Here is a 26,569-nt window from a genome sequence, read left to right as displayed (position 1 = left end):
TGACATGGGGAAGTTTAGGGGTGCCAGGCACAAGCTCTGCTCCTCCCCCAGCTCCCCTCCCCACAGCGAGGGCTGTGCCTGACGATCAGAGCTTATTTTCCAAAACTTCCATCTACCGTTTTCCAGCTCCCAAATTGCACAGATGACTGGCAGCATCTCCTGTCCCACCTCCACGCAGGTTTCCTTCAGCTGCAACACTGCCAGTGGGATCAGACCCCGCCAGGGTTTGGGAATCAGAACAAACTGATTTTTCAGGCTGGGTACAGCTATGGCAGCCACTCTGGCAGGGAGCAGCCTCCTACGTGTGCAAGCGATGAGGAGGGACTGATGCCTCTATCTGCCATGGGAGTCAGCCCACGCATATCTGTGCTGGGCTTTGGGGGCCTTGGAGCAAAGGAAGGTCAAATACAAGCTTTGTACTTGCAAATTGCCACCGACAACAATCTGGAAGCAGAGCCCACAGTGAAGGGGAGGGGGTCTGTCCTGTAAACAAATATGCTTTTAAAACCCTAGTGCAGAAGATGTTAAAGCAGAACTGTGGGGGAAAGCAGGACCTTAGAAAGGACGAGAAAAAGCCCCCACTGCTAAGGAAAGCGAACCTCCCCATCCTCCCGCCAGCCCTTTGCTCACCTCCACCCGGGGCTCCGGCGCCCGCTGGTGCTCCCGGGATGGCAGCGGCAGTGCGGGGAGGAAAGCGGGGCACGGCGGGGCTGTGACCGCGCGGCTTGTGACTGTCCACGCGGCTCTGAGCAAGGGGCGCAGCCGCTCAGAGTTTCCCCTGGAAGCAGCACTTCCCCAGGCAGGAAAACACCCCGACCGGGGCAGCGGATTTAGCAGCACTATGGGGACACAAGCATCCCCTGAGCACACCCCGCAGGGCTGCTGCCTGGGTCAGCAACTGGTTTATCAGCGCGCTGAGAAAAATCAGAGTATAAAATAGTCAGTATGCCTAGAGAAGCAGTCAGGAGCAGGGCACAGAAAGGGGAGATCCCCAGGCACTTCCCCAATGTCCCCAAAGCAGGGAGGGTCCTTGCCTTCACACCCATTAGCCCACGGGCACGGGACATGCATCTTCCAGGCAGGTCCTGGCCAGGGACCACAAGTTCATCCCTTCTTGCACAGTGGTTTTGGGGAGGGAGAGCTCTCCAACACACATCACAAGCCCCCGCTTGCGCCTGTGTGTTAGCCCTTCTTGTCAAGGGCTTTGCTGGAACTGTGCTGCTCACTGGGACATGCTGCTCTGATGGGGCCCAATCCAGCTGTCAGGGCTTTGGCTGCAGGAGCCAAAGAGGAGGTGGAGGAGGAGGAGGCACAAGCCTGTGGCCCTGGGGAAGGGGCTGCAGAGCAGTGAGCACAGCTCCAAGCTCTCCTGTTGCAAACACCTTTGCACCTAAACACACGCACACAATTTGGCTAGTGCAAAACATAGGCTGGCAACCCCAAAATATGCCCAGAGGCACTGGCAGCCTTGTACCATCCCCACTCCAAGTCCCAGGTAACTCAGCCAACGCAACCACGCAGCTTTAGACCTGCAGCTGCCCTAGGGATGATGCTCCCCACCAACCCCCAGGGAGGAGATGGGGGTCTGACAAATCCCCTGCAGCTCCCACACTGCTGCCTTGGCAGCTGGCAAGGAAAGGGTGCAAGTTCCCCTGGTAGGACGCAGGGGGTTGTGCAAAAGCTTGGTGGAAGAGTTATTAATGACAGCAGGAATGTGCTGGGCACTCAGGTCCCCAGGGAAAGAGAGGCCGTGCACCAGCCCCACCAGTGGGGAGAGACCCACCCCCTGCCTCCAGCAGACCTGGCGAGGAAACCCCCCTGGAGCCAAGAGGCGGAGAGGAAGTAGGTGAACCCACCACCCAGCTGCAGCAGCTCCCAGCACACCCCAGCAGCATCAGTGGGAGCTGTGGCCAGATTGCAAAAAATACCCACCACCAGCAGCTATGCTGTATTTATGTCTAACGTAGAGTATTTCTACATGTAACAGGCTGCAGGCATGCTCAGAGGATGCCAGCATCCAGCCAGGGCAGCCCAGCCGATGCCTGGTGGGATAACTCTCTACTCCTGTGCTTTCTGCAGCCGAGAGTGCTGGGATGGGGGGGCTCAGTACCACTCCCCAACCCAGCCAGTGCCTCGGCTTTCGGCAGGGCTTCCCCTCCCAAGGCTTGTGCGGCGGTGGCAGGCTGGAGCGTGGCCAGCATTCCTGGCGCTTGCCTCTGACTGATGCGAGGCGGCACACGGAGGCAGCTTTCCTGCGGCGGGGATTAGCACCCCGGGCACGTCGCAGCCTGCAGGAACTCCCCTGGTTTCCGCTCCGGGGGGTCAGCGCCAGCGGCAAATCGCAAACCACCGCGGTGCCAAGCTGCGAGGCCTCAGCTCTGCCCCATGGGCCGGCCACGCAGCGGGGAGCGCCAAGGGGTGGGAAGGACGAAGGGAGGGTTCTGCCTTTTGCTCTTGTACCCAGCACCCCACCCACCCACGGATGCTCGAGGGCCAAATCCAGCTGTTGCAGAGCACCCGGTACCCCAGATTGGAGCTCCCCCAGGGGGTCAAGAGGGTTCCCCTTTTCCTGGGTGGGTTCATTCAGCAAAGCAGCCCGATCCCCCCTCCCCGGGGCCGTCGGAGATGTCTTACCGGTGCTTTCTGGCTACAGCCTTGCCGCGGGGTGGGGAGGGGCCACCGGCAAAGTCAGCTCAGCTCCCGCCGCAGCCTGCGAGACAGAGGGGACGTCAACACCCGTGGCAGCCGCCGCCGTCCCTGCACCCTGCTGCCTTCTCCCTCCCATGCCACGGTCTGGTGCCTAGGGCTGCCGCTGCCTTCCTCCTCCTCCTCCTCATCCCTCCAGCATGGGGCCAGCAGCTCACACTCACTTGCTCTGATCTCTCATGTGTGAAGAGGGGACAATTCTCTGCTCCACTTCATCAAACCCACCCGGGGACAGGAGAGGAGGCGGCTGGAACCACCCTGAGCAATACCCCAGGGTGAGATGGGAGCGCCAGCACTCCCAGCTCACCGAAGGGTTTTTGGGGGGAGAAGCAAAGCCAGTTCCTCTGGACACACCAGTGTTCCCAGCCCCGCTGCTCCATCTCGAGACAGCTGGGACTGGTGGCTGGGAGGGTCAACCACCAGCTGGGGACCTTGTCCCTAAGGATGAGAGTCACCTTCTCCATCCCCAACAGCACAGACAGATGCTATGGTATGAACCACACACAAGGTCTGGGAGCACTACATGCTGCTCAAGCCCTGACTCAGCCAAAAAAGCATACTTTGGCCAAATTTTTCAAAAAGGATAGTTCCCTGCTGCAAGTGTGTGATGGGGGACACTTAGCAGCCATGGCTCAGGGCACGAGCTGCCCTTTCCCCCCACTCTCATATTGAAAAAGAAATCTCTCTCCAGCCAGCCCTGCTCACCTGGCACTGGGCAGAGGCTTCAGCTGCCCCCGAGGTGCTCCAGCTTGCCCAGCACAGAGGGGATCCAGCCCCCCCACGGCACCCCCAGCTTCACGGGCCTGAGCAGCATCCCAATGGGCTCCTGTCCCGGCTGGAGCCCAGATTTCATGCCTCATGAAGGGGAAATATCCCAAATGGACGGGGATGGGGCACAGGCAGGTTTTTGCTGCGCTGCCATCCAACCCTGCTGGGAGCAAGCCTGGAAGGCAGATCAGACGCAGCCTCCTGCCTTTATGCCCTCAGCCACCAAGGCATAGACCAAGGGGAGGGCTTGCACATAGATGGCAGCAAAGGAGAATGAGCTGATGCTCCCCCAGCGCTGCCGGCTGCCATCACAGCCTCCCCTGCCCCAGCTGCCCCAACCCACTCAGCCTGTGCATTACCCAGATCACGGCACACTGCCCCATGGCACACACAGGGCTTGTTATGTTGCAAACGCCACGGTGTGATGGTGGAAACCACCGAGCAAACCTCGGTGGGGTTGGTGTAACGCCAGGCAGCCGCCTGTGTCCTTCTCGCTGGGTGGGCGCCTGGGGTGGTGGCTGCCACACAGAGGATGTGCCACACTGCAGGTTTATTTGGATGGCCTCCCCTTCCCCCCGCCAATAAGTTTTGTCACTATTTTTGGTGCATTTGATTAGGATAATAAGCAGCAGCTGATTGACAGCTCTTTAAGACTTTGAATGGTTTGTAATTTGAACTTGACTAATATTCGCTGGCAATAATTGCACAGCGGGACGGAAGGTGGGGGAAGCTGCAGTCTCAACTCCGGGCTGCAGCACACACAAATAAGGCTGCGCTATGTATGCACGTGGTGCCCCGTCCCCGCTGCCCATGCATGCTGTGACACTTGGGCTCCCGGCCACACGCTGCAAGGCCATGGCCATGTTTAGACAAAACACGACCAAAAGATCCACCAGGGAAACCCAAATACGCCTCAGCCCGGGTCAGCCATGTGCCAGGGCGGCGAGGTGCAAGGTCCTCTGAAGGGAAGGGACAGGTCCCTGCGCAGCTGCCAGGCGGATGGATGCACTGGCATCCCTCACGCTCCCAGGTTTGGGCATTTGGTGGCTGAAAGTGGCTGCTCCAGCAGCAGCCTGGCACAGCCCTGCTGTCGGCTCCATAGCAGGGCTGCGATCCCAGCCAGCGCATTGCCGACACAGCTATGGCTGGGGTCCCCATGTCCCGCTGTGTTCTTCATTTGGGGTCTTCCCGGCCCCGCAGTTTCCCCCCAGGCCATGGCTGGGCTGAGCCCAGCCAGAGGGGAGGATGCCAGGGCTGAGCCCAGCCGCACACCCTGCCCGGGGCAGAGGCTGCAGCAAGGAGAGAGCCGCAGCAAGAGGCCACCCCCACCTCCCCTCTCCAAAAGCAATTAAAAATGAAGCACACTCAGCTGCACAACTCAGATCAGATCAGATCATGGCACGCGAGACAGCGGCGTCCCCATCGTCCCCTGCCGGCGCTGGAAATGCTGCCTGACCTGCCCAGCATCCTCACTCTGACACCCGCATCCCCAGGGATTCACCCCGCCAAAAATAAACCGGCAAGTTGGGATGCAGGAAAAGGCTCAATCCTCTGCCCTACCTCCCCATGGCAGAGATGCTCTTGGAACGACAACAGCGAGGGGAACTGCTGCTGTCCGGCAAGTCCTGCTTTGGCTGCTTTCCCCTGTGCACGGATCGCTCAAGGATACGATGGCTGTAGTAACGCCACGCTAACAGGGCTGGCAGAGTGGGAAGCGATCTTATCTTCTTTTCAAAGATACTAACAAAAGACACTGATTGGGAGCAGACAAAACACAGCAGTACAGCTTCTGCTGAGGCAGACGCAGAAACCTTGGGAAATGCCACGACAGGCTGGGGCCCAACAGCAGACACTGAGCCTTGGGGAGGGAGACATCTCCAGCAAAACAGGCTCTGTCCTTGGGGCTGCTAAGGAGCCGGGTGGGTGCCGAGCAGCGCCAGTGGCAGATGGGATGGGGCAGGTGCTGGGGGAGAGGTGGGCGAGGGGCTGCAGGCACCAGCACCCACCCACTGCCGGAGGGAACCGAGCTGCATCCCCAGCTTGCAAAGCCCTGGCGAGATTAATAACGGCGCCTGTCTCACGCCAGACTGAAAAATGAAGCGTGCAGGACGGTGGGTGAGACAAAGCAGCCTTGCAGCCCACGGCAGCAGGCACCAGGGATGGGAAGGAGCAGAAAGCAGTGATCCCAAAACCACCCCAACCTGCTCCACCCTCCTTTGCACACAACTGACCCCCTCCCAGCAGGACTGGGGTCCAGCTGGGGCAGATTCGTGCAGGAGCTGCCTACGAGGTGTGCCATTAAAGACAGAGATCCCAGGCTGGAGGCAGGCAGGCGAGAGCCAAAGGGCACCTTGCCGTGCCCCAGCGCAGGCAGCACGGAGGGGCGGCAGCGCTGTCCCCGCGACCGCAGCACCCGGACAGCGGGGTCAGAGCCGCAGCACAGGCTGCAGGGAGACGGCGGCCTCCGTGCCAGGGGTGATGAACTGCTGCTCGGTCAGCGCTGCCATAACCACTGTGAGGGTGGGACCTAAAGAGCCAGCAGCCCAGCACCCCGTCCCCCTCCCCGCATCACCCCCCGCTCCCTCCCTGGATTGTGGTAGGAAACGCAGTCCCAGACAAGCTCACACAGCAGTTTCCGCCATGCTCCCCGAGGATGCTACTGAAGTTTTGCCTTTTCCCAGGGCTGGGGGCCAGTGAATGGCAGCACAGCCCCTGGTGCTTTGGGGAAAGCCTCGCTGCCCAAGCTCAGCCCACCATCCCCTCCTGCCACCCTATATGGCAGGTCAATGTGTCCCCCACGGAAAAAGCGATTCCAGTCCCCTGTCCCGTGGCACTGGGCTTTGCTCAGTACAAGAGGGGGAACACAGAGGCACGTCTCTGACAGGCTGGGACCAGCCCTGCTGCAATGAGTCCCAAGGGCCGATGAAAAAGGAAGAGCTGCTCCCCCAGCTCTGTAAACCAGGGTTTGATGCTGCAGATCCTCTCCCTGTCTGGCTGACTCTGTGAAGGCATGCCTTGGTCATGCCTCCAGCCCTTCTCCTCTGCAAGAACGTGTTTCTCACCTGAACTGATTCCTAAAACAAAAGAAGAGATGCAGAGATGCTCAGTTCATTTCTCAGCTCCAATATGGGGACCAGGGGAGCTGGTTCCATAGGTAGATGCCCAATGGCACCTAAGTTAAGGCACACCAGCCCCCCCCCGGGTTCCCCAGCTGACGGAAAACTCTCCCAGACGGAAGGAATCACTGGCAGAGGAGAGGGGAGGGCAGCACGGCTGCTGTGCTGGGGCCCAGCTACACGCTCCCCACATACATAAGTCCCAGCCTCTCCCATCTGATCCTGTCAACTCCCGTTAAATTTAAAACCATCTTAATTAAAGCTCCACAGCCCAAGCTAGCAGGGGCCAGTGGGTCATGAAAGGGGAAAGGATAATTAAATCAACCATCCAAATTCACCCCTCCAAGCATGGGGGAGAGTCACAGTTGGGAGTGATGCAAAATGCCTCTGTAAAGATGTGCCAAAACAGGGAGTTTAAAAGACCAAAACAAACCCCTGAGAAGCACAGAAGCAGGCTCTCGATGTTTATCTGGCCAAGAAACTGGGAAACACCAAGCACACACAGGGAGCCATCCAGGGAGCTCGAGCTCTCCCCACTGTTGCGGGGTCAGCCCCTCGATGGCAGTTTTTGGCTTGCCAGGGCGATGGGCAGTGGCTCGGCCAACACCAGTGGCTGCACACAGCTGCAGTGTTCCCCGCTACCTGATGGCATCCCAAAGTTGTGTGAAGGCAGGGGAAGTCCAGTGGTGGCCCCCCCCATAAGTACTGTCTTGCATAAGACTGGCAAGAAAAAGTTGCAGCCCTTATCTCCCCAAAATAAAGCAAGCGGCCACCTGGAGCGAGCGAGACATGCGGGAAGTTGTGCTTTCTGGTGCCGAGCCGCCGAGCGCTTGGTTTTAAGCCTTTTTCTCCCCCAAGGGATGGGAGAAGGGAAGGTGACCATTGCCATGCCCCATCACATCCCCATCACCATGCTGCAGCAGACCTGGGTACCAATGGTGCCACGTCTTTGGATCCCTCGGTGTGCGGATGCAGGCAGCCTGGGCTGACCCGCTGCGGTGCTCGCCCACAGCCCTGCACACCAGGTCCCTGGGAGCTGGCAAAACTTTGCATGCGCAAACCTTCCTCCAAGGCAGTGGGTTTTTAATGCACATCATCGAGTGGTGTGGAGGGCTGCGGAGGGAGCTGGCAGCTACCTTTCCTGACCAGCATGCCACCAAACAGAGCTTGCGGGAGCTCCTGGCACACCACTCCCTGGCATCACACGCAGAGCTGTGCTGTGTGGTGGGCGCTGGGAGCTGCAGCCCTTTGCAAAGGGCTGTGTGGGGAGTCAATGCTGCACTGACAGCATGGGCAGCCAGCAGTGCCCCATCGCCACTTTCCACCCCTGTGCAACAACAAAATCACCCCAAAAATCAGGGCTCCACCAGCCCCGTGCCCTGGACCAAAGGAGATCTCCCCGGGTTCAGGGTGCTGCTAGGAAGTGTTTGGGAAGGAAAGGAAACAAAAGTCAATGGAAGGCTCCTGGAGCTCCTGCTGTCCCCTGCCATCCATGCATAAGCACTTTGGGAGAGCTTTGGGACAGGCAGAGAACAAGCGCATGATCCTGCAAACCCATCTCGAGTCTGCTGCTTGCACACACAGAGGAAAGGGGTGCCACGGGGGAGAGGGGAGCACCTCGCTGCCCAGCCAGCATGCATTCCCCATCCCCTTCTGCACTGCAAAGGCATTCTGGCAATTAGAGATGGAAAAATAAGCTTTTTCACCATGAGGGTGGTCCAGCACAGGAACAGGGATGGAGAGGTGGTGGGATGTCCAGCAGGAGGTGCTCAAAGCTGGTCAGGTGCTGTGCAGCCTGACCTCACTGGTGCTGCTCCGGGTTGGTGCAAGGATGCCTCCCAGCCTGACTCGGCCTGTGCTTCCAGCATCCCCACTGGGACACCAGCCAAAGCCAGGAATTGCCCAACCAGTTCCAGCAAACGCTTTCCAAAAGCACACAAAGCCTTTGGCCTGCGTTAACCTGAAGCCAGCTTCTCCCAGACAGGTGATGAGGGCAATGTTCTCCTCCAGAAGGAAACAGAAAGGAAATGCTTCCAAAGGCGGGAGTGCCCGTGGGGCCAGGAAGCACCGATGTCAAGCCAGGCTGGCACTAGGAGCCAGAGATCCCAGCCACCGGGACTGCCCGGAGCCACGGAGTGATGCTTCCCCAAAAGAGCCCTCTAGCTCAGCACGGTGGGGTTCAGTGCCCCCCCGAATGTATATTTTTAATATCAGCCCCCAGCATGCTGGCATTGACGGGCTCCAAGCACCCACCACCTAATTCTCCAGTTTCCCATGGCCCCATCACATCAACACTGTTCCCATCCTCCTCCGGGCAAAGCACTGGGACGATGGACCAGCCCTGCTGGAGGAGATGATGGAGACATGGTGACACGAGCTGACCTCTCGAGGAAGAGAGATGATTTCTGTTCCCCATTTCTGCAGCGCCTCTCCCAGCATGGCCAGCCTCGGGCTGCAGGAAACAGAGTTTACTTCTGCTTTCTGGAAGAGGACATCTGCCCCAGGTGTTCCTCGGGGGTGGCTGTGGCACAGCACCCAGCGCACCCCGTGCCTGGCTCCTGGGGAAGGGGCAGGTGGCAGCAAAAGGCTGATGTGACTCATGGGTGGCTCAGATCCAGCCAAAAGGGTGCTGCCACCTGTGCGTGCCCCAGCTCGAGGGCTGCCGCACCCAACAGCACCCGACAGCACTGCAGCAATTCCACCCCCGGGCGAGGATGGCAGCGCGGGCAGGCGGCAAATCTCCAGGGCCGGGGGAGGAAGGGGGCAAGGAACACGCAGGAGGCAGAAAATCTCCAGATCTGAGCAAGTTACAACCACCCCTGGCCACACTGGCGTCACTGCTAAAACATTTCCACTTTCAGAGAAACCAGCCCATCCAGTCCAGCGAGGAGAGGAGCTCCCTGGGGCTCCAGCAGCCCTCCTGGGCTGGAGCTGCAGCCCCACCAGCCCTGCAAAGGGGTCCTGCAGGACCCCCACGGCAGGAAACTTCCCAGTAACCCTCCTGACACTGAACAGGAACTGAAACACATGCTGGTAAAAAAAGGGAAAATGCAGGGAGGGTACTTGCATCCTCAACACAAACCCCATGGGGCTGGGCATCACCCCACTCCCAGCCGGGAGCCACGGGGACGTGGCAGGACATGTGCTGGGGTTCACTGCAATGGGGGGGTATGAAGCAGAAGCCAAACAGAGGCCAAGGGTCTTCCATCACTGATTTCCAACACCTCCCACTTTGCAGACCTCTGAACAGTTTCAAATGAACGAGCAGTATCCCACACAGCAAATTTATGCTGATTACTGGCTTGTCTTCCTGGATTACTTTGGGACTCTGGGGCATCTACCCGACACAAGCCATGTGCTCTGGGGAACCGTGGGGCCACCAGCGCTAACGCACACATGGTACGGGGGCAGCGGGTGGCTGCAGGTCAAGGCTGGGTGATCAGGATCAGCCTCCAGCAATGCATGCTCGACTCCTGCTTTCACCTCCGCGGGCATGGATTGGACCCAGAGCAGCTCCCACAGCAGTGCGCACAGCCTGGGAGTGTGGCTCTGGTCTCGGCACTGTCAGACCCCATGCTGAGGCATGTCTGGGAAGCCTGGACTTCGCCGCTGGTGGCAGAGTCCTGAGAGATGCTAGTCCCCACAGCCACTCCCATCTGCACCACCAAAACAAAGCAACTCGCTCAGGATGCGTCAGAGGAAGCAACCAGGGAGGGTCTTCAGGAGCAAACGGAGATCAGCCAGCCCTGGACAGCATTTCCATACCCAAAAAGCTGCATTAGATTCCCCAGCCGCTCCTGGGGTGAGGGGGATGCTCAGCAGCTCCGCTGGAGCTGACGGGAGAGGAGCCGGCCAGGAGGTGCAGCCCCAGACGGTGCTCACTATGAACAGCCCGAGCAGATATAAAACAAAGAAAATTGCTGAGCTGGTGTCTTTTATCCCCGCCGCTCCTGGAGGGGAGAGCCAGGCTCCGCACACCTCCGCTGCTCGCTGCAGCGGTGGTGGGGAGCAGAGAGGGGCTATGGGCGAGGTGGATGGGACCAGCCCTGAGCTGCCAACACCAGCCAGAGGTGTGAGACAAGCTGCATGTGGACCTTGCACCCTCCCATGGCATCTCTATAGCCCTTGCTCTTGCTGTTCTTCCTACCCAAAACGACCACTCCAAGCTGGAGCTGCCCCCCTCCCCACCCTCGGGCAGAGCCTGCGGGGATGAGATGAAGGGACAAAGGGCATCTCCTCTGTTTTCCTACACCTGTGGCTCATGGTAGCTTCAGCACAGCCCACCCAGACCACAGCATGAGAGCTATCCCCATCCCCAAAGCACCAAGAAGGGCTCGGATTAGTGTACGTACACACACGTGCATGCACATCCGCATTTGGCTGGGCGCACGTGCAGGAAGCTGGGGTGGGCAGGCACCTCCCTGCCCCCACGTGCTGCTCTCCTTGCCTGGCCCCAGCTGCACACACCAGTCCCAGCACCCTGAGCCCTTCCACCCCACACACTTCCAAACTCAACTGCCCGTGATGTTGGTGCATGAAACTCAACCAGGTCGCAGTGACTTTTGCAGCTACATACGCGCCCTTCCTCGTCCCATGACGCCCTCCCTGCTTGGCACAGCAGGGTGCTCACCAGCAGCTCCCCCCAGACTGTGCCAAGGCTTCCTGGTCCCTTCCCTGGCACAATGGCACCCCGCCAACACTTGCTTGATGGGCAGGGGAAGGAAAGGGCCTGGCCAAGCAGGGAGTGACTCTGACAGCCTTTTCGTGGCTTTTTTGTTTGGTGTTTGGTTTTTTTTTTCCCAGAAGTCACGAAGCTGAGCCCAGGATGGCACCGCCTGACCCTGCTGCATCCCAGTGGCACCGTAAAAATCACCAAGCTGCAAGGGATGGTTTTGGCTGCGGAAGTCATTGCTCAGCTGGGCCATGGTCTGGGGAAGGAAGCCCTCGAAAACACCGTCTGAGGGGCTGTGGACGAGTGGGTAAGGAAGGTGGTGGCAATTCATGGAGATCAGATTATATTTGCCCTGCCTAAGGATGAGCTTTGCCCATGGTGCATGCATGGTGTAGGGCTGTGTGGCTGGGGCTGGTGAAGGATGGGTGGGAGACGGGGAAACTGAGGCATGCACTCGGTATAAAGCCTCACCAACCTCTGACAGTAGCTTCCCAGGCACTCCTGGAGGAAACTGAGGCACGCAATGCTCCTTAGCAGGTAGGGAAACAAGGTGGAGCCGTGAAACCCAGACACAGTGCTACACCTCCAACCCAAATTCCTGCTAAAGGGTACCCCAAGGTGAGACATTTTTAGGATCGATCTAGCACTGACCTGACCCTATCACGCTGCCCCTAAACCAGGGCACGGCATGGGAAGGGGGACGCTGCATGGGAAGGGGGCACGTGGCTTGGGCCAGGCTGGACTTGTTAACCTCACCCATGGTGGAGGGGGCAATGCAGCAGCGAGCTTTTACCCTCCTTGCCCAGGGTTTTGGTGGCTGAAACTGCCAAACGTGGTCGGGAAGGATGGGAGCAGCCACACCGGGTGGAAGCTATTTTTGCAGCACACAGTCAGGTTTTCCTCCATCCATCCCGCCCTAACACAGCAGGCTCGGGGCCAGCCGAAACCTCACGGTCACGGGAGCGAGACCACAGCAGGTCAAGCATGGGACGGGGCTGGGAAATTTGGGGCTGGGAAACTTGGGGCTGGGAAACTGGGGGCTGGCATCCGAGACTTGCAGCACAGGGAAGGAAGCGCAGTACAGCCTGAGTCACAAGTGTCCCTGTGTCACATGTGGGCAGAAGCGCTGACCCAGCAAAGCCCACTTGCCCTCTGCTGTGGCCCCCAAAGCCATCCCGGTGCCCTCCTAGCGTGGGGGCCCACACGTGCATGCCTTGCCCAAACCTCTGCCGGTTTCCCAGCTGCAAAGCGAGGGCAGGCTCACTGTGCGCATGCCCGATTTCTTACATTTTTGCCTTAAATGCCCGGGTGGTTCTGTTCCCTGAATTCCTCCAGAGGAGCCCACTGTTTCTGCATGCCAGCCTACAGATATCTTGGATGCTGCATCTCCACCAAGACCACCTGTAGCCAAGGGGCTCAGGCAGATTTCTTGAAGGTCTGAATTAAAATCAACAACCAGCCTGCCCTTGCCCAGCGGCCGATGCCCCGCGGCAGCCCTGCCAGCCCCCAGCCCTCCCAAACACCTCCCCGCTCCACAGCGAGGGCAGCCAGGAGATCTGTAGCCTGAAGGGAAGTCAGTGCAAGATGCAGATTTGCAGGTCCTGGTTCCTGGCCCAGGTCCAAACCACATTTGTTCCTGAAATCTGTTTCAGGGCTTTATTTTCAAAGCATCCGTGTGCAAAGGCATGTGCAAAGCAGCACCGGTTCCTGCTGCAGCCAGCGCCGAGGTCGCCTGTGCCAACATGGGGCCAAGTCGGGGGCCTGGGTGCACCCAAGCACTGACTGCAGCCCATGCCAATGTAGTCATGCTCAGCCAATTCGTTATACTATTTTTTCCCTCCTAAGCACACAATATATCGGACTATCTCACAGCTTGCTGCCCATTTAAAAGATGAAGGACCAAAGGCATTACTATTTTTCTGAGGTCAGCTTTAAAACAGCCCCACGACACGCTGCACATTTTTTCCTGATGGGCGGAACCTTCAGCAAGACGCGAGCCCCGGGGGAGTTAGTCCGCACCACCCGCAGCTACAGGCGCTTGAAAAGAGGAGTTTGGGCTGGAAAGAGCGACAATCCACACTCCTGTCCCAGGAACAGCCATGCAAGGACGGTTATTTCCATCCAGAGGTCCAAGCTGGTCTCCAGGCATCAGATTAAAGGTATCTCTCCCGCACGGAGCAGTGCGGGAACATGCCACTGTCTGCCAAGGCCGTTTCCCACAGCTGATGGGATGCTTGATGGACATGTCTCCAGGCGGGCTCCGGGGCAAGACACGGAGTGCTGTGGAAGTGAGCTCAGATGGGAAATTGTTCCGAGAGATAAAGGAACAAGTTGGAAACCGAGCTGTAAAATAGACAGCACAGGAAACAATAGTGCTTCAGATAGGCTTTCAAATTTCCCCCAGCGATGCCAAGAGCACAGCGCTTTGTCCCAGTGGTTCTCGGGGGTTTCCCCCCCCCCCTTAGACATGCGGGAAGAGGTGCAGACTGTTTGCTTGCTCCCACCTCTTCTCTTTCAAAATGTTTGCTGGTTGTTCAAATGAGACGTTATGGGCCAAGTCCTTCAGGTCTCATTAGACAAGAGTTTCAGCTCTGTGATGATCCTGGCACCAGCGGCAGGGAGAGGCGGACGGGATTTTGTAGGCACAGGAGCCCCACGGTCTGTCCCCTCCTTGCCTTGGTGAGCCCGGCAAAACGACGCTGCTTCCTGGGAGCCACGCACACTGCTAAAGGCCTCAGGACCGCTGATGTCCCCTCCACGCCACCAAGGCAGCAAAGGAGCCTCTTGTCTTGGCAGCAGAGCCTCTGCACAGGTTGGTCACCACAAGCTGCAGCTCTTTTCCTCGTCTCGTCCTCAGGATCCCCGGCCAGGTGCTGGGATGGCCCTTTCTGCCTCCCTGTGGTACCTCCATGATTTTCCATCGCTCTGGCACAAAGTCATTAAAGGGCAGAGCTATCGTTAGGGCATCTCCATCACACAGGGAGCACTGCAAGGCCACTAACGATCGAGACAGGGAACATTGGACTTCCCTTAGCTGCTGCTGTGCCAACCCCTAAATAACCCCATCTCCAAAAAAAATCATTGGGCTGCGTTTTGGCAGAGCCACCGAGGTGAGGTGTTTGGAGGAACTTCTGCCCTGCTGCTCCCGGGTCAAAGCCTGGACCCGGGAACTGACCCTCGATCTTTCAAGCAAAGGTGCCCTTCTCTGACAAACTAGCACTAACGGGCTAATGATTACAGAGGTGCAGCTTCCTGGGGACCCAGCAACCAGCCTCATCTCACAGACACCGAACAGCCAAGGTTTTGCTATGGGCCGGATCCTGAGCCAGCACAAAGTGGTACATAACCAGGCAGCCCAGGATCAGCCCCTCCACCTGCAAAAGTCGCGGGGGCAGCCCCCCAGTGGAAATAATAAAAAGGCTATTGCTTTAAAGTGCAAGATTGCTGATTCCCCCCTGCACGTCCCCATCCTCACACCTCCCTGGGGAGCCCTGCCAGACCCCCACCCTTGTTTGACCAACACATGCTGCATGGGGGGCCCCAGGCATGCGCTGAGCTGCCAGGTGCTGAGGGGGTCGCAGAGCCTGGCAGGATGAACGGCTTCCCACCATTAACAGCTGGACCTTGGGAGAGGTTTGTCATGACTCGGTTCTCCCACCTATGCAGCGGTCACTGCTGGCAGCGGGCATCTCCTCAGCTGAGAGGAGAGCAACAAAGCCCTCCAGCTCACTCCTGCCGTACATCTCTTCCTCTGGGGAGCACCAGCTGGGCAGGAGGAAGAAAAATCAAGTCTTTTGTTGCCACCTTCACGCAGCTCAGTTTGCATACAGCACTACTGGGTACGTGCTGTCCTGTCCCTGTGCCTGCTGTGTGGGCAGCGGCAGCCCCAGGCAGAAGCTCGCCCCAGGAACCCCCCAGGCGCTGCATCCCACCACTGCCCCTGGCTCCTAATGTCACAGGGCAGTGGGACCTGTCTTGGGGGACTCCCCAGCTGCACTGAGCTGCCACATCACGTCCCTTCCTTCGCAGCGCTCCTGGGGAGCCAGGACAGGAGAGCCAGTGGCACACACAGGGTAGCACAACCCCCTCCCTGCCAACTACGACCTTTACTGCTGCTTGATGGCATTGGGAGCAGGACCAGGAGCAGGACCAGGACAGGGACCGGACCACAGCCACTTCCTGGCCCCGAGCAGGGGGGTGAGCCCTGGCACACCACAGCAGCCGCCGGGGCGAGGAAGGGGTGGGGGAGGAGTGTGCTGTGCAGGGCCAGCAAAACGCGGGGAGATGCGGCAGATCCCCACTCGTTGCCAGCGCATCTCACAAGAGGCTGCAAAGCTCCCCGAGATGATGCTCGACACCAGACAGCACCTCACCAGGGTCAGCGCCACCAGACGCCACCCCCGTCCAGCGGACCCCATCCCCACAGGCTGCCCCCCGTGCCTGTCCCAGACAGCACCAGGACACAGCACAGCCTGCCCGAGCTCCTGCACGATCCACCCTGCACGATCCCCCGGGCAGTGAGCAGGGATAAAAGCCCATCCCCACCCCAGTGTGGCTCGGCAAAACCCACGATGCTCTTCCGTGGCACTGGAGGCCGTGACGGACAGTAGGGACATGCCAGTACCACGGCTCGCAGCCACACATTGGGGTTGGATCGCCCAGGCTGCAGTGGGGGAACTTCCCGGCTGGATAAAGCCCTTCTTCAGGCAAGCCGAGGCCCTGCAGCCCCCCGGCAGGCTGGAGCCCGCCAGCCCTGGCGAGGGGCACGGCAAGGAGCCTGGCTGAACACAGCCCTCCAGGCCCACCGGGGCTGGACACAAGCCCCAGAATTACCGGTGAGCAAACACGACAAGGGAAGCGGATCAGGAGACATCAAAGCAGGGGGGCGATGAATATTTCATGTTCTGGCCTACATACAGCCCGGCTCTCCCCACCCTGCGCTCCCGGGGGTCCCCCACAGCCCCTGATCACAACAAAGGGGAGTTGCAGGCAGGCGGTGCCGCCCCGCCAGACCCCACGGCTGCCTCGCCAGACCCTCAGCATCCCCAGCTGGGCCCCTATCTGCCCCGCTAGACAGTGGCATTCCCAGCCAGACCCACGGCTGACCCACCAGACCATGTGCATCCGCCGCTGGACCCACGGCCACCCCACCGAAACGCATAGCCAGACCGCGAGCATCCCTGTCGGGACCCACGGCTGCCCCACCGGAGCCCGGGCATCCTCGGCGGGACCCGTAGCCACCTTGCCAAACCGCCAGCATCCCCGGCCGGACCCACAGCCAGCTCTACCCGACTGCGGGCATCCCCCCCTCCGCCGCCCCGCCGGACCCCGCGGGCGGACCCCGAGCATCCCCCGCCGGCCCCCCCCCCGGGCGGACCGCGGGCATCTCCCCCCGCGGGCCCCACAGCGGGACATCCCCCGCCGGCCCCACAGCGGCCCCCCGCACACAGCGGCCCCCCGCTCACCTCCCGCCTGTGGGCGCAGCGGGGCCGGCCCCGCCGCTCGCCTCCAGCGCTCGGTCCCGGCTTTGTCTCCGCGCCGGGGGCGCGGCCGCCCCCCCCCGCCGCGCTGGGTGCCCGCACCGGGCCGGGCCGAGCCGGGCCGGGCTCTCGGGGCTCTCAGGGCTGCGGCAGGAGCAGGAGCAGCATCGCGCAGCGCCGCGGATCCGGCACGCTGCTGCCTCGCCCGCCCCCGCTCACCCCTTCTCCGGGGCGGGGGGGTGGGGGGGGAGAACCCACGGGGAGGGAAAATAAGAGGGGAAAAAAAAAAAAAAAGAGGAATATGGCAGCAAACCGGAAACGGCGGATGGGGGGAAAAATCAGCAGCCCCTCCCCTCCGTGGGTTGTTTTTTGTTGGGTTTTGTTTTTTTTTTTTTTTAAGGGAGAAGGCTCCGGGCAGCCGGGATCTGCCGGCCCGCGGCGGGAGGGAACGCCTGGTCGCGCCGGGGACACGAGTGGGAGCGGCGGCCTCGGTCCTCCGTGCGCCGCCCTGCGGGTGAGGGGCTGCGGGGGGCTCCCCGCCGCCGAGGGGGTCTCTCAGCCCAGCCCCAGCGGGCGGCGTTGTTGTGTTCATCTGGAAACCAAAGCTGGTAACAGAAAAGAGAAAGGATTTTCAGGAGGTTAAACCCTGGCTGGGTTAGGGTTTGCTTTATTAAACAGTTCTAACACACAGCGAATAGCTGGGAGAAACGTTGTTTTGTCAGACTCCGTGCTCGAATCTGTATCTTCATCCCCAGGAGGGACACCTCACTGTCCCGGGGGGCTGCAATTCATGTTCCCACACCTCCGAAGAAGGAGGCAAAACTTAAGTGTAGAGGAAAAGCAGGAAAAGATAAACCAGGTCCTGGGCCTCCCTGGGTGGCCACGGGGGTCTGTGGGGCCCTTCGGAGGCAGGGGTCCCTCCTGCAGCCGGTGCCAGCCTCCGAAATGGGGCAAAACGGAACTGTGTGTGCTCCTGGGGTCCCCAGCTGGCAGCATGTAGGGCCAGGTGAGGTGCGGGTCCCCCCCGAGTCCCACTCGGGAAGGTGGGCACACAGGGACAGTTCTGGCCATCCCTCCCTTCATTCCTCAGCACCTTCCCTGGCCAGCGCTGGGAGAAGGTGGAAAATGCCCAGCTTTTCCCTGGCACAGAGCAGTGTTGGGGCACACACACGGGCTCTGGGCTTGGCCAGGCGCCCCGACGTCCGCCCCGAGCCCGTCGGGGCTGCCTGACCAGCTCAGCAGCACTGGCAGCCCTCCCACCTCCCCCATTAGTGATCCACTAAGGTGTTCCCTGTCACTTTATTCTCCAGGAAGAAATGGGGTGAAGCAGCCCGCTCCTTAAACCCCCATTTAGCTGGTTTATGAGGCACGCTTGGCTGCTGGCTGGCTCCGGTGACCCGTGGGCTGTATTTCCATGGCCAGCACTGCCTCTGTCACCCCCTCCGACTGACCCCTGCAGCCACTCGGGGATTTCTGAAAACCCCATTAGTCTGAGCAAGACCTGACACTTCAGATAAAATTTGAGAAGTTAACAAGTTTAAGAGAACTATGTGGTGGAGTTTTTCTTTCTGTTTCCCACCCCTCTTGCCTTGTTCTTTTGAGTTATTAAAAAAATATTTCCCATGACACTGGCGAAGGCCAGCAAATCCATGAGTCACCAGGAACACAGAGTCATGCACACACCGATCCATCACTCCTGGCCAGCACATCGCGGAGGGGCCCTTCCCTGGGAGGAGCCGCCCACTGATAAGGTCCCTACAGCTGGGCTGAGCCCGGCAGGGACGTCGCTTTCCCTCCCTCTGGGCTCCCTCCCAGGGCTGGGAGAGGGTGGCTGGGCTCCTGCATGCCCATGAGGCAGCGGGTGCTGGGAGCAGCTGGGTTGGGGGTAGCAGCCCTGCTTGCTCCTTGCTGGAGCATCAAACCGCAGCCCGGGTTGTAACGAGGCTTTCTGGGGGTGTTAATTCATAGCTACCCCCTCTGCTATCAGGCTGGTGTGGGATGTGTAGGGAGGGATTCCTCAACTGAATGTCGACATGGGATTAAGGAATTTACAGTGCAGCCTGGGGCAGCCCTGGGGTACCATGCCGCTCGCTCATACGTTAATACTTGGGCCATACTGTGGGGCAAAGAGCGGGGCAAGTCAATGCTTGGGGTCCCCCATGCCTTCTCCCCGCTGTGCCTGCACAGGGAAACAGTGACGTTCCCTCTTCCTCCTGATCCCAGGAGCAGCTGCTCTGCAGTCCTGGAGCAGGCGCGAGGTGCCGCTCCCAGAGGGGAGAGCACCCTGGGGGAGCCAGGACCCGGCCCCAGCCCTGGGTGAGCTGGTTAGGATGACTCAGCCTCTACTGGATCCAGACCCAAATCTAAGATGCAATTATGACTTATAAATATTTGAGTTTTGTTTTCCTCTTTTGCAATCAACTCCTTTCTACAGGCTGTCCTACAATCATAGTTTTCATCTGTGGCGATGCTGGTCTGTTGCCGGAAGGCAAACAGCAAAGGCACTGTGCTTTTTAACACGCCGGACCAAGTCCACGACATAATCTCCTCTTCGAAGAAGATGCCAACACGCAAATTTAAAATGGCAAGTAGATACTCTCTAAAACCACCCTCTTATCTTTTGGGCTCAGATTCAGGAATGTGCCCTCACAGCACTCTGACATTAAACATGCAGCACTGGCGATAATGTGATTTAAGACCATTGAAGTTTAAGCAACCCAGCACACCTCAGTGCATCCCCTGCTCAGCCGTGAGGTCCCGAGCCTGACGGGCACCCCCAGTGCCCCGTTTCCCTTCCCTCCTGCCCCACTCCGAGTATTTCTCTTTAAACAGTCTAATCCACAATTATTCTTTTTTACTCAACTAGGCATTTCAGTCTCTTCCCTGAAACTTATTTTCTTTAGATGATTCTTTCTCTTCACTTTTGAACAGCACCCATAAAAACCACCAAGGGAGAGGAAGAGGGTAACAGAAACTGAAAACCAGGTACTTGCAAATTAAAAAAATTAGCACTGAATATTTCTGGTGGCTCAGTTATTACAGCACGTCTTGAAATGATATTCTATCAAGAAATCAAGATGTGCTCAGGTATTCCTGTGCTTTCTTGCTGACCTTTACGCAGATTTAATTCGGAAGGAGAAGACTGAGAGTTACTACAGGAAAAGCGCTGTCACACTCATGAGTAAGTAAGTATGTGGCTCCTTCCCCCTCCAGGTATGGAGATCAAACTGCTCCACGGTGCTCCTGAAATCTTCCTGCGAAGTGAGAGGGTGCTTTTTGGGTCTAGAAATTGATCTGAGTCATGACCTCTCCAACATAGCTGTGGATTTGCAACAAAACATCTATTCATCTCCAGCCAGATTTATTTTTAAGCATCCTCTTGGCAAGCGTGAATAAGTTTTGTCTAATGGATTCTGTTCCTGAGGCTAGCTGCATTTTGCTCACTGCAGATTCCAAATACATTTGCACAAATTATTACTATTAATAATATAATGGTTGTATTTGAGATGCTGGACAGACACAGAAGCAGCCATGGCTCTTGCCCTGCAAATAGTGAGTGTGTGATGGCAAACGATCAGCACCGCCAGCCCTGTTAAGGAAGCTGCAGTTACGAGCTCAGGAGCTGATTTACTAGGGGGGATTGACCAGAATAACTCCTGCAGTATGAGCCATTTGGCAATATTTCATGGAAGAAATGCTAATTCTGGCCATTCTCTCCCACACTGAACATCAGGGCTGCAGGAGCCAAGTGGCAAATGCCAGCGTCCCGCAAGTTGGAGGGTAAAATGGGGCAGCTGAGAAGTCACCAGGAGGGCTCAGGACAGCTCAGGACCCATCGTGTCCCTCAGCATGGTGACAATCTGCCATGCAAAAGGGGCCCTTAACCCTAGCACAGAGGCGGCCCCAGCCAGGAAGTGTCACTGCAAAATTCCCTGGGGGAAAGGACCGTGGGGAAACCACTGACTCGGTGATGTGCAAATATTTGATAAGGAGGCAGCGAGTTCAACAGCTGTGGGGAGAAATTATCTGCATGTTCAATAGAGGCACAACATTTCCTGTCAGGTTTCTGACTGATAAGGTGATTCGATACAATCTGAATTGGGTATTTTAGAATAGCTCATTTGGGCAAAAATCTGACACTTTCCACATCTTGCCTCAGCTCAGCAGAAAAGCTGCACACAAAATGTGAGCATTTCCCAGTGGTGGAAATTCTGCTTTTTGGCCAGTCTTAGTACCAACAGAAAAGCCCATGGAAACTCATCCAGATGAGATTTATAGCCCTTGTTCCAGCTTGCTTTGCTGACAGAGCAGCAGAGGGGTGGCTGGCTAGTGCAGAGCTCTGGTGGCCACGTCCAGGTGACCCTGCCCCGGGGGCTGTGGCATTCCCCGGGCAGCAACGTCCCTGCCAGCACCCAGCTGCTCACCGGCCCGCAAGCGGCCGCAGCCTGCGCCAAGCGGAGCCGGAGCAGACACAAGGGTGTTTCCCATTAATCATCCAGTCTTGGTCCTTTGAGCGAGGGATGGGCTAAGGAGGCCAAAGTCTGAATCTGAAAAATTTAAACCGTATGATGTTTGGATCCATGCTCAGTTTAAAATGAGCTAAGTGAGGAGGGAGGTAGGGAGCAGAAACGGTTGCAGCCTCTCCCCTTCTCCCAAAAACTGTCCTCCCTGCAATTCTATTCACCACAGAGGCTGATGCTCGGGGACGTCTGCTTCAGTCATCCAAAGGAGCTGCCGCAGCACGAGGACCCTCTCCCACACAGACCCCAGGAGCCACGGTCCAGCCGTTTGACTACAGCATGGGCCCACCCGGCACATGCCGATGCGCAAGAGCTGTCCTTGGGGAGACGGAGAGATGTGACCCGACAGGCCCCACACCAGCAGCATGCCTCCAGTGCAGCTCTTGCCCACGCTGCTGGAGCAGAGGCACAAATAACAGCAGGAAGTGTCTGGAGCCCGATCCCTGAGCGGAGGGAGCAGCTTTGCCCTGTGAGAACTCACCAGTGCCTGTCATACTCTGTACTTTTGCTTTTGGCGAGGTGAATTTGCAAGTTTGGGATGGCTTTTGCAGAAGCAGCAGCCAAAGAGAAGGCAGTAGGAACTAGCCTTGGAGCCAGAGGCACTGGGGTTGTAGCCTCAGCATGGGCAAAACGTGAGAGGTCTCAGGCCAGTGCTGATGCCATCTGTGGCCCCAGTCCATGAACTGGGACTGGCTGAACTTGACACTTACAGGGGCGGCACCTCAGAGGCTCAGATACCCTTCTGGCAAGAAACAAGGGGACAGTCCAGAGTGCAGGTTTCACAGATAAGGAACATGGCATTTAGCACATAAATAGGACTTCCAGCAGAACATGGTACTAGGGACACAGCTCCTTGCATAGGACTGAAGATAGGAAGAAGTGAGAGCCCTTCAACCCCCTCCACCCACAGCATCTCCCATTTGGGAGCTGAGCTCTTCAAGTGTGACAAGAGATATCAGCCAGGCAACATATGTTTTTGAAAATCAAAGCAGATGTGATCTGAAGCAGGTTTACCTTGTACCTACCAGCCAGAAAGGCTGGGCTGGAGCCATTGAGGAACCTGTCAGCCTCTCTGCTCCAACCACCTGCTCTGCATCGCTGTGGTCCTTGCTGGGACTGCGGTTTCCCGGTGCATGGCTGCTCACGCCTCCAGCAAAGCAGGGCGCAAGGAGCATCAAAGCCATACTGGGGCCTCCAGGCAATAATGAAACCAGGGAAGCTGGGAGGAGGGAAGTGAGCACTGCCAGAGGTTGGGGATTGCACAAGACAAGTCTGCGTGTGCTGGCGAGGAGCAGGATCTGAACGGGTGGCATGAAGCATGCACAGCCCCATAGCGCTCACTTGTCACAAGAGCTTGGAAGTGTAATATTTAATCATTTTAACTCCTCATGGCTCCGGGGTAGGCTGATGTGCATGACACGGCTTCCTGGGGCTCCCAAGGCAGAGAGCTGTCCTTCCCCAGCAGTTACATCTGCTGGTTGGAAAAATCATCAGGGAAGAGAAACGTGCTGATGGGGCTGACTACAAGGGGACACCTTTCTCCATCCTGGCTGCTTCTCCATGTGTTCTTTCTTTGTATCAGTCCTTGTCCCAGCAGGTGATACCCACTGTCTGTCACTGGCAGTTAAATTTGGCTGCAAGGACGGAAGAATTGCAACGGACATGAGTCTACAGGGTGGAGGCAACAAGAGGAGGCATGGGGGCATGTTATGGTGAGAGAAAAAGCCATAAATTGGGAAGAATCAACATGAAACTGCCAGCCCAAAGCAAGAGACACTTAGACCAGCTACTGCACGCTGGCCCAGGTACCAAAAGACAGCAAACACCCACAGATAACTGCTCAAAAGCCACACACTACCAGAGGAGAAGAGCAGGACCTTGGACCTGCAGTAACTGCCAATTTAAGAAGAAATGCAAACACTGATAACAGCCCATGTCTCTTGGCAGAGAGAAAGGGAATGCCCCCCAAACCAATCACCCCTTCTGGTTGGATGAGGAAGAGGAGGAGGATCAGATCCCTTCACAGTGCCAAAGCTAGCAATCAACCTAATCACTAACAAGAAGCCATGCTCTGTACTCCAGCATTCCCCATTCATCATCCCATTTTCTTGCTGCAGTCAGTCTCTGATGCCTCATGAGATTAATAAGCAACTGAATCAATACAGTCATCTCAATCCCTGCAGGCCATAGGCTGTGAACAACATAACTTCTGCCTGGAAGAAGTATCAGCGTGTGAGAGAGGCTCCCAGGAGAGAAGTCCAGCACCCCAGCTCTCAGCTGTCCAAAAACCAACACACACACACACAGGGGAACAGTTCAGCAGTGCCTTGGGACACAGATACAGAGCAGGTCCTCCCCTCCTACAGCTTCCTTATTTTCTCCTTGAGCATCACCAGATCCAGCCTTGACCCTCCCTGAAATCCAGGCACCAAAGGAATATTTTCACATTCTTCATGTCAGGCTGGGAAATAATCTTAGCTTATTGACTCAACAAGGGGGCTGCTCTGCAAACATCAGTCCCCTTCAAAGATGGCCTTGGGCTCTTCAGTTCCTGTCAGTAGGGAACCTCACCAGAATCTCTCTGAAGCAGAGAGAAGCGTGTGTATGAGAATGAAAGTAAATTAGGTCTGAACAAGATTAACAGGGATTTAATTGTACTATGTGAACTGGAACTCCAGTCATGAGCTACTTATTAGCCTGTCTCAAGGGATTGTGCTGCTTGCACTGGAGGAGCACAAGGATGTATTGTGAGCGTGGGACAGCTCAAGGGGATGGTGATGGCCACAGCTCTCAAGATGAGCCTGGCCAGAGAGGCAGAGGTGCTTGAACATGATCAAAAACGAAGCAAGGAATTCTCAACCCCCAGCCATGTTTCTTCAGAGCTGAGGCCGGCCTGTTGAGGGAAAGGAACTTTGTAACGTGCATTAGCAGAGGAAACCCAGCTCTCAGTCCTGCTCCTGGGCTTTGGGTGGCAGAGCAAGGTGCTGCTCACCAAGGTGCTGCCTACTGGGCTGGTATGTGGAGGCAGACCTTTGAAAACCTCCCCTTCAATAAAAGTGACTTAATGAGGTCTTCAGCTCCCTTTGGGATGTTAATTACTAAACAGCCTGGAGAAAAGTGCTTAGGAATTAAAGGAGTCACCACATTAGTCCTTCTATCGTTTTGGGTTTTGGGTTTTCTGGCGAGGGAACCAACAGACGCTCGCCAGAGCTTGGCTACCACACCGGTCTTACCACAGCCAAGAAGAGCGACCACCGCAGCTCCACGCTCCAGCCACATAAACTTGAGCTACGATCACACAGTGAGGAGCTACTGAAAATCCCTATTATCAGTCTATTGAATCCCCATCTAATCCCCTGCTTGTATTATTAACAAATGATGCCTTTATTATTGCTACCTTCATGGGGGCTCTTGGAAACAAAATCTCTTGTGAGAGGCAAATTAATTTAGTAATTGCACCATTTCCTCCTTCTTTCCAGGAAGCTGAAGCTGTACTGGGAAATAATTTGCTACTTCCAAGTCAAACACAGATACACACATGCCTGACAGTATTAACTAACCAATTTCTCGCAGATTAAAGGATCTGAAAGGCTTTCCCTTAATGGATCGTTTTTATGAATAGGTTATTTATGTCCCTGTGTTCCTATACTCTAAGAGTTCTGGCAGCTTTCACAATGAATGCATGGAAAGAGTCAGCACAACTTTAAAAAGAGATTTCTTTTTAAACAAAGAGATTCTGATTGTATTTATTACACAGTTCAAGAGAAACTAAAATACAAACACACTATAAGTTCAGCTCTTGGAACAGACTGGGAAATTTATCTTAATCCCTCTTCCCTCCAACAAAACCAAACCCCAATATCCATGATTTCTACTTAGCAATGAGCAAGCCAGCCTGCAGATAGCTAGATGTAGATGTTGATGTAGTGGCCTCCTATTTCAGGTAACAGCCACACAGTGCTCCTTGCTAACTGGTTCTTAGCTGTAGAAGCACTTCTATATTTCGGGTAATGAGTATGCTACTATTTCCATAGTTGCAATTCTGTTAAAGCATTAACCCCCTCCCCTTTAGGTAACCTGCAGAAAGCCAGAGTTGGTAGATAAAACAACCACCATCCTCATTTACTAAAATGCAAGATCTGCAGTACCTATGCAGGGCAGTGGCAACGCTTTTCTTTCCCCTGCAGATCACAGACAGGAACACAGGTCCATAGTGGAAACTCATAGGACATTATTGTTCTTTGTTATTTGCGTGGGAAATGTTTGTAATGTTTCTTTGTACTGAGAACTCAAAGCAACTTTAGAGTGCTTGACTCTCCCATGCTTTGTTCTGTCCTCCTAGTATTGCCTTTATGTAGCTCAAAAAAAAAAAAAAGAAAAAGAAAACACTGAATTTAAAGCAGAACTCTAAGCTGGATTTTAAGCAGGGCAACTTGGTGTCAGCATTCTGGTTAAGAGAAGCAGGGAGCCTGGAGCAGGGAAGCAGTGACAGGTTAAATCAAACCCGTACTGGGATCCATCTGTCTCACCCACCAAAAGCAAGAGCAAGCAGGGAACGCGGCTGTTCTCAAAACTGATGGTTCCTGTAAACGTGCTGTTCAATTCCTGTTAGAGAACACTCAGCACAACACTGCTACCGTATCTGGGCTCACAAAGCATTTGTGAATTGAGGACGGGAGTCTACGTATGCAAAAAGGAGCGCAGACTTGCAGCCCTGCCAGAGAATCCTTTCCTTCAAAGCTGCTCCGAACCCTGGGTGCGCCTAAAATAGCAGGTTCTCCTCCCATTGACTCATTCGTGATCAAACAAACCAAGATGTGAGCTGGCATCAGGAAGCTCGAGTTGCCCTACAGAGGCTCTGTGGCTATGTCACCACCTATCTCTTTCCAGTCCTGTCTAGCCATATTTAAATTAATACTAGATTGTCCCTGGGCCTGGAGAGCCAGAGCCTGAAGGAACATAAGTGAATATGTCTCTTGCCATATAGTCATGCTACACTGCCAACTTGCCACCCCATGGATCTTAAAATACCACATCTCCTCAGGCTGAGACCATATTTAACTTCAGGAAGAATTCGACAAAGAAGAGATACAGCAGACTACAGTAGGTAAGGCTAGGAGGGAGTTAGCAAATGCAACGAACTACAGTTGCGTTGAAATGGAGCACACGGTTAGGGCTTGGCTAGCTCACAGGGGGTTTGTCAACAGTATGGCTAGGCAGTGCAGTTTGATAGATGACCAATGCAGCACTCTGAGTATCCTGCCTCAGAGCAGCTTTTCTCCAACACGCAGTACCTGGTCTTCCCAA

The 26,569-nt window shown here is 56.5% G+C and overlaps 1 protein-coding gene across 3 annotated transcripts in view; it reads right to left on the bottom strand.

Moving 5' to 3' along the window:
- Window positions 1-17,081, bottom strand: part of SRC (SRC proto-oncogene, non-receptor tyrosine kinase) — a 31,091-nt gene extending 14,010 nt beyond the window's left edge. The window contains exons 1-3 of one of the 3 annotated variants that reach the window (XM_075108351.1): window positions 16,728-17,081; window positions 2,635-2,710; window positions 631-914 (exon numbers count right to left, since the gene is read on the bottom strand). The gene's annotated coding sequence lies outside the window, so the exon portion shown is untranslated. The remainder of the gene's footprint in view (window positions 1-630; window positions 915-2,634; window positions 2,711-16,727) is intronic. The other 2 variants (XM_075108352.1, XM_075108353.1) reach the window with 2 other exon arrangements.
- Window positions 17,082-26,569: the final 9,488 nt, after the last annotated feature.

The sequence above is a fragment of the Phalacrocorax aristotelis genome, chromosome 13 (assembly GCF_949628215.1).
Source record: "Phalacrocorax aristotelis chromosome 13, bGulAri2.1, whole genome shotgun sequence".
NCBI classification, from domain to species: Eukaryota; Metazoa; Chordata; class Aves; order Suliformes; family Phalacrocoracidae; genus Phalacrocorax; species Phalacrocorax aristotelis.
The sequence above is the reverse complement of the archived record's forward strand: the minus strand, read 5'-3'. Positions and strand labels throughout refer to the sequence as shown.